Source organism: Thamnophis sirtalis, unplaced genomic scaffold (assembly GCF_051295495.1).
Source record: "Thamnophis sirtalis isolate CommonGarterSnake01/CBP01778 unplaced genomic scaffold, rThaSir2_p1.2 scaffold_9, whole genome shotgun sequence".
In the NCBI taxonomy this organism is placed as follows: Eukaryota; Metazoa; Chordata; class Lepidosauria; order Squamata; family Natricidae; genus Thamnophis; species Thamnophis sirtalis.
The window spans coordinates 78,596,147-78,610,408 of record NW_028261389.1 but is presented as its reverse complement, the minus strand read 5'-3'; positions in this window follow the sequence as shown (position 1 = coordinate 78,610,408).

Sequence of the window (14,262 nt, the reverse complement as noted above, 5' to 3'; positions counted from 1 at the left end):
TAAATGTTCCCCTTGTACAAATGTGCTGGTCGTTCCCGACTCTAGGGGCAGTAATCATCTCTGTTTCAAAGCCAAAGAGCCAGCGCTGTCCAAAGACGTCTCTGTGGTCATGTGGCTGGCATGACTAAATGCCGAAGGCGCACGGGACGCTGTTACCTTCCCACCAAAGGTGGTTCCTGTTTTTCTACTTGCATTCGAGTCGAGGTGGCGCAGTGGTTAAATGCAGCACTGCAGGCTACTTCAGCTGACTGCAGTTCTGCAGTTCGGCTGTTCAAATCTCACCGGCTCAGGGTTGACTCAGCCTTCCATCCTTCCGAGGTGGGTAAAATGAGGACCTGGATTGTTGTAGGGGGCGATATGCTGACTCTGTAAACCGCTTAGAGAGGGCTGAAAGCCCTATGAAGCGGTATATAAGTCTAACTGCTATTGCTATTGCTATTTTTGATGTGCTTTCGAACTGCTAGGTTGGCAGAAGCTGGGACAAGTAACAAGAGCTCACTCCATTATGTGGGGCTAGGGATTCAAACTGCTGAACTGCCGACCTTTCCGATCGACAAGCTCAGCGTCTTAGCCACTGAGCCACTGTGTCCCCTTTCAAAGACCAACACAGACGCAATGAACAAATCAATGTACAGAGAAAAAAAATCCAACATTGGATGGAATATGAGCGCAAACGGATCATGTTTAAGGTATTCAGATTCTTTACGGTTTGTTTATTTATTTATTTCCCTGAGTCTAAATCACTTTGGGTGGTTTACACTTGAAATGCGATGCTAAAATAGATAAAACAAACATGTTATGTCCAGAAAAAATATATACATAGCACACACTCCAAAATAACCGACAGGCACTCAACAATCACCATCATCCAAGATCAGAGAAATCACATTTTCAAGCATTTTCAGATACCATCAAGGTGGGAGCCATTCAGATCTCTTTGGCAGGAGGGTGGGGGTTACTGCAGAGAACAGGAACCACAGCACAGAAGAACTACATGTCATCAAAGAAAAAATGTTGAGTCATCCTCTTTTGAGCACATCACCATGTTCCAGGAAGCCTTCAAAGATTTTTTTTTAGCATTGGGGAGAGACAAACATTTACTGTAGATAGATATTTAGACAGACAGACAGACAGATAGATAAGAGAGGGAGAGATAGAAATAGAGATATAGATTGATAGATAAATAGATAGAGAGATAGAGAGAAAGAGAAAGACAAGAGAAGAGATAGAGATAGACATAGAGATAGATAGAGAGAGGGGGATTGATATGACAGATGATAGGATAGATAGATAGATAGATAGATAGATAGATAGATAGATAGATAGATAGATAGATAGATAGATAGATAGACGATAGACGATAGACGATAGACGATAGACGATAGACGATAGACGATAGACGATAGACGATAGACAATAGACAATAGACAATAGACAATAGACAATAGACAATAGACAATAGATATGGATGGATGGATGGATGGATGGATGGATGGATGGATGGATGGATGGATGGATGATAGATAGATAGTCTATCGTCTATCGTCTATCGTCTAGGAGCCAAGGTGGCGCAGTGGTTAAAAGCAGCACTGCAGGCTACTGCTAGATCAGCAGGTCAGCGGTTCAAATCTCACCGGCTCAGGGTTGACTCAGCCTTCCATCCTTCCGAGGTGGGTAAAATGAGGACCCAGATTGTTGGGGGCAATATGCTGACTCTCTGTAAACCGCTTAGAGAGGCCTGAAAGGCCTATGAAGCGGTATATAAGTCTACTGCTATTGCTATATAGAGACACAACTGAAGAGGTTGTGAAAGTGTCATTTGTTCAGAAGAAAGTTAGAAAGACGGAAGGAAGGAAGGAAGGAAGGAAGGTAGATAGATAGGAGGAAAGGAGAAAGGAAGGAAGGTAGGCAGATAGGTAGAAGGAAGGAAAGAAAGAAAACAAAAGAAAGAAAGGCAGATGGTAGATAGATGGATAGATAGATAGAGAAAAAGATAGTGAGCGATGATAGATAGGTAAATAGAGATGATGGATGGATGGATGGATGGATGGATGGATGGATGGATGGATGGATTGATAGATAGATAGATAGATAGATATAGATAGATAGATAGAGAGAGAGAGAGAGAGAGAGAGAGAGAGAGAGAGAGAGAGAGAGAGAGAGAGTGTAGATAGAGAGTGCCGTTTGAAGTCTTTACTCTCCATTGGGACGGTGGAGACTCTTTCCTAACATCTGACTCAGAGTGAGGGTTATAGGCGCATGGCTGCGTAAATATGTCAGGAATGCTGGGTGAGCGAAAAGATTTTGCAATGCAATTTACAGCTGTGCCTAAAGGGCTGAAATCCCTCCTTTCTGTGTCTCTTGGCAAGAATGCCTTGGAATTGAGTAGAATCCCCAGGTTGGTTGTGTGCGTTATACAACAGTTGTGAAAACAGTTGCCTTTGGCTCAGGCTTTGATCATGGCAGGGGCAGATGGTGTGAAAGCCATTCCGATGGGATATTAAAAAGGCAGAACCCATTTGCGTTGCACGCTTACAAAAGCCACTTGCTGCCAGTGGAGTTCAGCTCCATCGAATGACTTTTCTTGCCCCCATGTGTTAAGTGAATCGCTCCATTTCTTACGTTAGTATCCTGGTTGTTAAGTGAATCGGGATTCTCTCCGAGTTTGTTGCATTAATTCAAATCCAGAAAGCACACACAGATAGATTACAGGAATCATAGCAATAGCAATAGCAGTTAGACTTATATACCGCTTCCTAGGGCTTTCAGCCCTCTCTAAGTGGTTTACAGAGTCAGCATATCGCCCCCAACAACAATCCGGGTCCTCATTTTACTCACCTCGGAAGGATGGAAGGCTGAGTCAACCCTGAGCCGGTGAGATTTGAACCGCTGAACTGCTGAACTAGCAGTCAGCTGAAGTGGCCTGCAGTACTGCACTCTAATCACTGCGCCATCTCGGCTCTAACTGTAAAGAGGAAATTGCAAATGAAAAAGGAATGGAAAGTATGGAAGATGCTGAACGAACAACATCTTAGGCATAGGAAGAATGGATGTTGAGTTGGGTTTTTATGATTCTTTTTGCAAAAAGCTTAATAAAAATTACGTATAAAAAAATAAAATCTGTATGGAAATGAGAAAGCCAGAAAGGTCGTTCTATCTCCAATGTTTTTTTTATTATTATTAGCAGATTTTTTAATTATTTTTTCCCTTCTACAACACCTTACAGTCATTACATCAACATTGTTGTGTCATCATACCTGTACATGTATATAATATTTCGCTTCTATATTTACACACCTTTGTACACAGTTCTATATATATTTATATATATTGTTTTTTTGGCTTAATTAATTTTATTCTTGTTTTACAGCCATTTGTACCAATTGTTCCAAATTTCGTAATATTCCGACTCTTCTTTATCTTTTAACTTCAGTGTTAATTTGTCCATCTCTGCACAATCCAAAGTTTTTTTTAATCACTAATTCGTCCGAGGGGGTATTATTTTGTTTCCAGCATTGGGCAAATGTTATTCTAGCTGTAGTTAGCAGATGGGTTAATATGTACTTAATTTTCTTTGTATATTTCCCTTTGATTATTCCCAGTAGAAAGATTTCGGGTTTGTATTTTATCTGCTCTCCTGTAATTTCTTGCACCCATTTCCAAAGTTTTGTCCAATATTTTTGTGTTTCCGGGCAGGTCCACCATATGTGATAATAAATCCCTTGTACTTTTTTTACACTTCCAGCAAGTCGGCTTCATGTTTGGGTACATTTTAGCCAATCTTGTTGGTGATAAATGCCAACGATAAAACATTTGGTATATATTTTCTTTAATTTTCTGCTGATCGTGTTAATTTATAATTTGTGTTCCAAATTCTTTCCCAATCTGCTATCTCCAATGTTTTAATGTTTATTCAATCGAAGACTTTTTAAAGCAAGAGATCCTACTTCACTTAAGACATTTACTTTCCGGTTATAAAAGAGCAGATGTCTAAAGTTCTAATTCTCTTCCTCTCAAACAGAAACCAGAATTTTCCGTGCAGCTTTGACCCTCCTAAGATCTACTTAACGGAGCATCTGTTGTCAGCGCTCCAGTCCTCGATGACAGAAAATGGCCATTTTCTTTGCTTGGGAAAAAACATTTGTTACCTCTTGTGTCAGGCCAGTTGTTCAAGATCAAGGAGAAATGAGTTTTATGGCAAGAGGCCGCTGAACTCTCTGAAAGAAGGACCGGTTAATAGCTGGAACTTAATACATCTTTGGGCTTCAAGAGACGCGAAGCACTTAACAACGTTGTCTGAAAGAGCATAATGGACAGGCCTGTTAAGACCGGTAGTTCTCGACTTACGACCCCAATTGAGCCCAAAATTTAGGCCGCCAAGTACAATACAATAGCAGAGTTGGAAGGGACCTTGGAGGTCTTCTAGTCCAACCCTCTGCTTAGGCAGGAAACCCTATACCGTTTCAGACAAATGTCTCTCCAACATCTTCTTAAAGACTTCCAGTGTTGGGGCATTCACAACTTCTGGAGGCAACTTCTGTTCCACTGGTTAATTGTCCTCACTGTCAGGAAATTTCTCCTCAGTTCTAAGTTGCTTCTCTCCTTGATTAGTTTCCACCCATTGCTCCTTGTCCTGCCCTCAGGTGCCTTGGAGAATAGTTTGACTCCCTCTTCTTTGTGGCAACCCCTGAGATATTGGAAGCCTTCTATCATGTCTCCCCTAGTCCTTCTTTTCATTAAACTAGACATACCCAATTCCTGCAACCGTTTCTCATATGTTAACTGTTGCTGTTTCTCAATAAATTGCTGTTCGCTTACCTGTTTTAGCCTCCAGTCCCCTAATCCTCTTTGTTGCTCTTCTCTGCACTCTTTCTAGAGTCTCCACATCTTTTCTACATCGTGGAGAACAAAACTGGATGCCGTATTCCAAGTGTGGCCTTACCAAGGCATTATAAAGTGGTATTAACACTTCACGTGATCTTGATTCTCTTCCTCTGTTTATGCAGCCTAGAATTGTTGGCTTTGTGAAATTTTTTTTTTGTTGTTTTACTCTATCTGTAAGGAATTGTTGGGAGAAATATACATCTGGTCCAGTTCCAAGCCAGGAGGAAGCCACTAGAAACATGGAGGATGATTGGAAAGAGGGTTCAATGAGGCAGAATCAGATGGGGTCTGGGCAGCCCACCACATGGAGTTGAGAGTGGGGGGTATTTATACCTTCTCTTGGGCTTTGCACTTCAGCTTCCTGTTCCTGTGCAAGGAGACGTGTTTTATTGGTTGTTGTCGGACTCCCATGGGGCCATGTACAAATCCAAGGGGTTTGTCTGAGCTACGTTTGGTTGTAGTTTGGGCTGATGCAACATCCTTAGGAGATTGTCCGTTACTAACTTAACAACCGCAGTGGTTCGCTTAACAAGCGAGGCAAGAAAAGTTGTAAAGGGGGGGGGGGAATTCCTTTTAACTAATGTCTTGCTTAGAGACAGAACATTTGGGCTCAATTCTGGTTGTAACTCTAGGACCATTGATTGACCGTTAAAGAAATGTGAACTGTCCAATAGTTCCCAGTTTTCTTTTCCATAGAAACATGATATTTTTTTCCATTTGTGCCAGAAAAAAGTCTTCCAACATCAGGTTTGATCATATGATCATACACACACACACACACACACACATATATGATCATATATATACATGTGTGTATGTGTGTACGCATGCACACGTGCGTGCACGCACACACACACACACACACACAGCAATACAGACACAGACACACAGACACACACACAAATATATATGTCTGTGTATGTGTGCGTGTACACATGCACACGTGCGTGTGCACACACAAACACACAGCAACACACACAGACACACACACGTGTGTGTGTGTGTGTGTGTGTGTGTGTTTAAGCATAACTCTGGAACACCTTGATCAATTTGAACCAAACTTGATACCCAGGTGACTTACTCCCTAGAAAACACATACTGTGGGGGTAAGACACCCATAAAACCCCTTGGGGGGGGGGTGTTCTGTTAAGATACAGCCTGTTGTGCCTGAAAATGGCTTCCACTGTGCTGCCGTAATATGGCTTCTGCTGGTAATTGCAGTGGAGTTGCCATGGTAACAGCTTCACGGTACTCCACAAGGGGGCGCCCACTAGTAAGGGCGGGAAATCCAACATTAGAAATCACGCTTCTGGGGAGAAATGGGGAAAACCTTTTTAACTGATTTAATTGTCGCCGAAATCAGGGCTCAGGGAGAAGTTGCTCTTGCCGTCACCTCTTCAGGAATTGCCGCGACCTTCCTGGAAGGAGGGAGGAAAAGCCCATTCCGCACTTAGGTTGCCAGTTGGCGTTGCCATTCCTGTCTAATACAGGATATGGGGATAAATAAATACCCGCGCAATGCTGAGTTATCAGCTAGTATTTGACATTTTGGAACAGCACGCTAACTTGTGCTGCATTTTGCTCTGCACTTTTCCTGTGTATTCCTCTCTGTATTATTATTATTTTTTTGATTCTTCAAATGCAATATGATCTCACCCACTTGGGAAATTTATTACACTTTGGTTGATGCAGGCTTTTAAAATGCTAACTGAGCAAATGCCTTCCCCCTTTAACAACCCAGATTAAAGGGTTGGGCATGGCTCTATTTAAGCAACTGAGAAAATATTTACAGATATTATCCGGGTGTTCTTGAGGATTGCTCTCTCCAGTGAGAATATTGATGTTTATTTTAGAGGGTGGTTCCCCCCCCACACACTTTTTTTCCAGGCATAATTTTCTGGTGAATTCTGGAGCTCCAAAGCTAAACATTTCATAAAGTGGAAGAAAAGATAACAAGTAAAATCAGACACTGCTTTCAAAAGTCCTGCTCTCTTAATCTTCCTTTAGCTCAATATTCCCAACCAAGCTTTTATTTTGAGTTTCCGACTTGCAATCTGCTTCGGCCTCCTGGTGGCTTTGGGCGAAGGCTGGAAGGAAGTGTTGCTGGTGGCCAGAGGACCTCATTCAAGTGGGACTGCATCATGGCCTGGAATTGGCTGACCGGTTCCACCACAAAACCACACCCGACTAAACCGCATCGCTGACGTCATCAACAGGGCGACAACAGTGCAGAGACAGAAGCACGCTGTAAACCCTAAACCTAAAATTAACCCCTAAACCTAAACCTAAGCCCCCTAAGCCTAATCCTAAACCTAATCCTAAACCTAACCCTTAACCTAACCCTAATCCTAACCCTAACCATTAACCTAATCCTAAAGCTAACCCTAAAGCTAACCCTTAACCTAACCCTAATCCTAACCCTTAACCTAACCCTAAACCTAACCCTAACCCTAACCCTTAACCTAACCCTAAAGCTAACCCTAAAGCTAACCCTTACCTTAAGTTGAATCGGCTTGCTTTCAAAGCGCTATTTAAAGCACCCTTTTTTCTCCACACTGGCTGTTGTCGCCCTGTTGATGATGTCAGCGATGCGGTTTAATCGGGCGCAGCTTAGTCGAGCGTGGTTTTGACGGGTCACGGGCTGACCATCTCAGCTCGCTGAGCTTCCAGGCGCCGGCACCTGGCCTTGCACTCCCACAGGGTCTTCCCTCTGCTTGGAAATCCTATGCTCATAGTCCTCAGCGAGGTGCTTCTGCTGAGCCTCCTTCTCGGCCAGATCCAATTTGAACCGAGCTGTTTTGCCAACTCTTTCTCCTGGTGGCTGCTTCGCTCCAGCAAATGCTTCCTGTTGGGGCCCTAAGGAACCCAGGCGGACAGGCGAGGAGGGGCTGGGAGGGGAGGGGCGAGTAGAGGCTGGCGAGGTGCCCCTTGACGTGAGTGACATCGACATGGCCACGCCCACCCAGCCGGTCATTAGGCAGATCATATTAGTGCTCCGTGGGATTTAAAATTATGAATTTAGTGGCCCCTGAGGTCCGAAAGGTTGGTGACCTCTGGTCTAGTGGAATCAGGGGATAGTCCACAATGTTTTGTGATGTGCTCACCACGCTCTGTAGCATCTTTCTGTCCTCAGTTGCCAAGCCAGCATACCACACCGTAATGCAATGAGTGAGGATGCTTTGTATTGTGGACCAGAATTGGTAGCTCTTTGGAACTCAAGCATCTTATATCTTTATTATATCACAGGTGGTGGTGGGGGGACAGTGGTGAGATTCAAATAATTTAACAACTGGTTCTCTGTCCTAATGACCAGGTGGGTAGGCGGGGCTTAGTGGTCATGTGACCGGTGTGGGCGTGGCCAACTCAACATTACTCAGGTCGATGGGCGCTTCGCCTTAGCTGTTACAATGTAATAAGGGTTAACCGGAGAGGCAGTTTCTGTAAGCAGGGCAATAAAGATGAGGCTAGAAACAACACCAGAATGTTTCCTTCCTGCCTTCCTTACAGGATTAGCCCTATAAAGCGGGGAAAAACCCCAAAAGAAGATTTCTTCCAACAACCGGTTCTCTGAAACTCTTAGAAAGTTAAGAACCGGTTCTCCCGGATAGGTGCGAACCGGCTGAATCCCACCACTGGGGGACACACACACACACAAAAAGATCACAGATTGAACGGATGTTCTTTGAAAATTTGATTTCCAGACAGGAAACAGGGAATTATCCCAGGAATTTTGTAAGATGTAACACATGTCCAGCAAGGTTTGTTTGTTTTTTGGCGACAGTTGACACAGCTGAAATATTAAGTTCTTTTTTTAAAATTTTTTTCCTTAATCTGTTATTCTTAACACTTGGAAAGCTGTAGCTAAAGCAAGATCCTTCCCCTATTTTAACAATTAGATCTCCAATTATTAGGTCTAAGAAATTTACCCGTGTAGTAGGCTGTGTTGCTATTCTCATCTTTTCCTCTTTGCTACTATCTTCTCCTGGTATTGGACCTGGGTACTTGAGAGACCGCCTGCTGCCAATTACCTCCAACAGACTGATTAGATCCCACAGATTAGGCCTCCTCCGAATTCCATCCACTGGCCAATGCCGATTGGCGACCACCCGGAGGAGGGCCTTCTCTGTGGCTGCTCCGGCCCTCTGGAACGAGCTCCCCGTGGAGATTCGGACCCTCACCACCCTTCAGGCTTTCCGCAAAGCCCTTAAAACCTGGCTGTTCCGACAGGCCTGGGGCTGATGAGTTCCTGTCCCCGCTCCAATGGTGTGGCTGTTGATTGTTTTTAAAATTGTGGTGTTGTGTTGTTCGTTGTTTTTCTTTTTCTTTCTGTTTGTACACCCACCCACCCCTGACTTGGTTGTGAGCCGCCCTGAGTCCCTCTGGGAATAGGGCGGCATAGAAATACAATAAAATCGAAATCCTATTGGTATCTTATGATTTGTCACTTGTTGTTTGTATCTTATGATTAATTATTGTTAACTATGATTTATGATCTATGAAATGTTGCTTTGTTTTACTTGTATACAATGAGAGCTTATGCGCTGGAGACAGATTCCTTGTGTGTCCAATCAACTTGGCCAATGAAGAATTGAATTCAATTCTCTTCTCTTCTATTCCATTCTACCCTGCCCTACCTGTTGTGACTCAGCAGAAGTTTGCTGTGAGTTGAGTCGGGATGCAGGAATAACAATGCAGCTGCGGCTCGTTAGTGTGGTCTTCTGGAGATAAAAGGACTGAGGGTGCCACGCCCTGGTTGCAGAAGTCAACGTTCATTCATTCGTTCGTGGTTCATCATCGGTCGTGGTTTGTTTATGAGAGGCACTTGGATAAGTGATTTGTTTTCTGTAACCCCGATTCAAAGAGACACTTGGAGAAGTGATTGGTTTTCTTTCGGTACACCTGGTTTTGCCGTAAGAGATCTTTGTTTTTTGCATTCTGTTATCTTCTTGCCAGAGACTTTATTTATGTTTAATTTTGGGCTCCCAGCCAGCGGAATAGCAATAGCAATAGCAGTTAGACTTATATACCGCTTCATAGGGCTTTCAGCCCTCTCTAAGCGGTTTACAGAGTCAGCATATCGCCCCCACAGTCTGGGTCCTCATTTCACCCACCTCGGAAGGATGGAAGGCTGAGTCAACCTTGAGCCGGTGAGATTTGAACAGCCGAACTGCAGAACTGCAGGCAGCTGAAGTAGCCTGCAGTGCTGCATTTAACCACTGTGCCACCTTGGCTCTTCCAAAGCCAGGACTGATGAAGTTATTTCCTTTTAAGTCTGTCTGACTGTCTGTTAACGAGCGAAGAACGGGGGGGGGGGGTTCAGAACACCTACCCTACTACCTATCCTCTTATCTCCTCTCCTCTATTCTATTCTCTGATCAAATACAGTTTGCTAGTATCAATCAATCAAAATAGAGCTGGAAGGGACCTTGGGGGTCTTCTAGTTCAACCCCCTGCTCAAGCAGGCGACCATATAGGCCAACCCGGTCAAAGAATTGTGAGCAAATTCTTCGTTTGTTACCGTAAGATTGGTTGCAATCTTTGCATTGCTTCACAAATTGTTCAAAGCGGCCTCGGATACAATCCATTCACCAAGATGGAAGGTTGGGGGGAAAAAAGGATAAAGATCTGGAAGAAACCTTTTTACAAGTTCTTTCTTTTTTTGGTTTTGTTTTTATTTTCCTCCATGCACTTATCTTGAGATTTGGATGTGGAGGAGAGCAGTCTAAGTGGGTGGCAGTGGTGGGTTTCAAAAAAATTTTGAACCTACTCTGGGGGTGTGGCCTCCTTTGTGGGAGTGGCTTGCCGGCCATGTGACCTGGTGGGAGTGGCTTGCTGGCCATGTGTTTTCTCTCTCTCTCTCTCTGCTTCCTTTCTTTTGTCTATCTGTCCCTTTTTCCTTTTTTTCTTTCATCTCTCTCACTTTTTTTCTTTATTTCTTCCTTCCTTTCTTTCTCTTTCTCTCTCTGTGTGAGTCTGTGTGTGTGTGTGTGTGTGTGTGTCAGTGGTGGGTTTCAAAATTTTTTGGAACCTCTTCTGTAGGTGTGGCCTGCTTTCCGGGTCCACTGGTGGAACCTCTTCTAACCGGTTCGGTAGATTTGACGAACCGGTTCTACCGAACTGGTGCGAACTGGTAGGAACCCACCTCTGGTGGGTGGTCAGGCGGAGCTTGAGAAGAAGACACTCAACTTAATTTTGACCCTGAGATTGAAATGGACTGTCCATCGTGCACTTACAACAGCTTCCCTAAAAGTGAATTCGACTGTTTCCTCCAACGTGTGTGTGTGGGGGATACCGAGTGTACATTCACTGCTTTTTAAGATGCTCCTATTGTAATCATATTCATTTCAAACCTTTGTCTCCCTCTTCCTCCCATGACGTTATCTTCATGCTACATTTTATGGATGATCCTTAATGTAAGACTTCTTCCATTTCTATCAGGGAAGTCAATTGCTCATAAAAGCTTTCTTTGGATTGTCTCCACAAGGGAAAATTCGGTCTTAAAAGTGCATCAGATTTCAGAAATGGAGGTGCTTGGGGATGGTAGGTCTCTTATCTCCTTCTCCTCATTCTCCTCCTCCTCCTCTTCTCCTCCTCCCCTTTCCTCCTTCTCCTCTTCTTTCTCTTCCTCTTCCTCTCTTCCTTATCTTCCCTGCTCCTCCTCTTCTTCTTCCTCCTCCCCTCCCTCCCCCTCTCCTTTCTCTTCCTGCCTTCTCCCTCTCCCTCTTCCTCCTCCTCCTCCTCTTCTTATCCTCCTCCTCTTCCCTGCTTTTTCTCTTCTTCTTCTTCTTCTTCTTCTTCTTCTTCTTCTTCTTCTTCTTCTTCTTCTTCTTCTTCTTCTTCCTTCTCCTTCCTCCTCCTCCTCTTCTTTTTCTTCCTCCTCCTCCTCCCTTCTCCTTCTTCTTCCTCCTCCTTCTGTTTTTCTCCTCCTCTTCCTCCTTCTCCACTTCTTCTTTCTCTTTCTCTCCTCCTTCTCTTCTCCCCTCCTTCTCGTCTTTTTCTTCTTCCTCCCCCTCCTCCCTCCTCTCTCCTCCTCCTGGTTTTCTCCTCCTCCTCTTCCTCCTCCTCCTCCTTCTTCCTCCCTCCTTCTTCCTCCTCCTGTTCTTCTCCTGCCTTTCCTTCAAGAGTTCGAGCCAGCACGCCTGGCTTCCCTTCTGCTAAAGTATGAGTATGACAGAAAATAGATAACATCTGTATGCTCTGCCATATCATAAATATCCTTTCAGCCAGCAGCTAGTCTACTTGTGTTGATCTTGGAGAGGGCAAGCAGCTGAGTTTAAATCTGATTAGTTCTTAATGGAGACCACCCAAAAACTTCCAGGTCTAGGAAGTCTCTTCATCCAGAGAACGAAAGACCTGCACATGTTTAACCTTGAAAAAATCAGAGGATGGGTGTAGCAGCATTCTTGAAATATCTTAATGAGCATCACACAGAATAAATTCAATGCTGGTTTTCCTAATCCCAGAATGCAGGACCCAGAATAATAGATTTAAATTTCAGGAAAGGGGGATTCCAACCCAATACTAGACAAAATATCTCAATAGCAAGAGTGGTTTGGCAGTGGAATCAGTCACTTATGTAGGATTGGCTTCCTCCAACTGGGATATTCTAGCAAAGACTTCAACCACATCTGTGGGGAAGCTGGACTTTGGATTCTGCACCGAATGGGAGATTGGAATCGATAGTTTCTTCTTTCTAATTCTCGGATTGGGGCGCTGTGGCTCCACGGGGTTAAAATGCTGGACTCACAATTAGCCAGCCCGGGTTTCACACCCAAGTGCCGCTGTGCAACGTGTCCCATCGTTCACTCCAACTCCCGCCCGCCGAGCCATTCAAAAGCAAGTAGATAAATAGGTACCATTTCAGTGGTACCGAGAAGCGAAGTCCAGAGGGAACTTTCTTGCTAGCTTAACAACTGCAGCAATTCACACAACAACTGTGCCAAGAAGGGTCGTAAAACTGGGGAAAACTCACTGAACAAAAGACTCGCTTAGCAACACAAATTTAGGTGCTTAATTCAGTGGTGGGTTCCTCCTGGTCTGGTCTGGTACGGCCGTACTAGTAGTAGCCGAGAACAGCTGACTGTGTACCAGTACGGTGGCTCATTTGTGCCCCTCCCACCCACCCACGTTCTATACCTGTTTTTTTTTAAATGAAAATTTTAAAAAACAAACTTTTACAAATATTTACTTCCCTCCCCCCACCCTCCCCCCCAAACCCCCCCCCCCAACCTTCCCCCCTCCCGGACTTCCCAGAACCAATACAGGTTATAAATCTTTAACAAAAACATTCCAAAATAAGATTAAAAAGAAAAAAAGTTAATAACATCTTTCACTTGAGCTTTAACTCCTCCTTGCTAGGCTAGCTCTAAACAATTTATATCATTCCTGGTTTCTTTAGTCATAATAAGCTATCTGGAATTTCTTAGTCCCGTATTTATTTTGAGAATAATCAATCCATCTTCTCCACTCCAGTTTATATCTCTCGTTTGAATGGTCCTTGAGATATGCAGATATTTTAGCCATCTCAGCTAGGTTTGTTACTTTAATTTAATTTAATTTAATTCCATTCTTGAATCGTAGGCAAATCTTCCTTCTTCCAGTATTGAGCCATCAACAATCTAGCTGCGGTTATTAAATGCAAAATCGGGTTAATCTCTATAACTGTACAGTCAGTAATTATACCTAACAAAAATAACTGAGGGGTAAACTTTATCCTTTTTTTAAGAACGTTTTGCATAATCCACCATATTTTTATCCAAAATGCTTTAACCTTTTTGCAAGTCCACCATATATGAAAGGAAGTAGCATCAGCACAATCACATCGCCAGCATTTAGGTTGTACCTGTTTTTAAAGCAACCAGCCAATTGCACACAAGGCGCCTGTGTCAGCCCCCAGCGAGCATCTGGGTGTCGCGGGGGGCCGTGGATTGCGCATGTGTGCACAGTGTGTGTGTGTGTGCACAAACAGGATGTGCAGCCCCATGAGCAGTGTGTACCGGTAGCGATGGTAAGAGCAACCCACCATTGGCTCAATTGTGGCCATTAAGTTGAGGACTACCTGTATTGAAGGATTACACTGAGAACTTTGAAGTGGGGAAAAAAAAAAGATGTATCGTATTTTTCGGAGTATAAGACGCACCCAGGTTTTGAAGAGGTAAATTTAAAAAAAAAGTAGGTAGGTAGATAGAGGGATAGAGAAGGAGAGAAAGAGAGAGAAATACAGTAGGTAGGTAGGGAGAGAGAGAGAGAGAGAGTAGGTAGGTAGGTAGATAGGTAGGTAGGTAGGTAGATAGGTAGATAGGTAGATAGGTAGATAGGTAGATAGGTAGATAGGTAGATAGGTAGATAGGTAGATAGGTAGATAGGTAGATAGGTAGA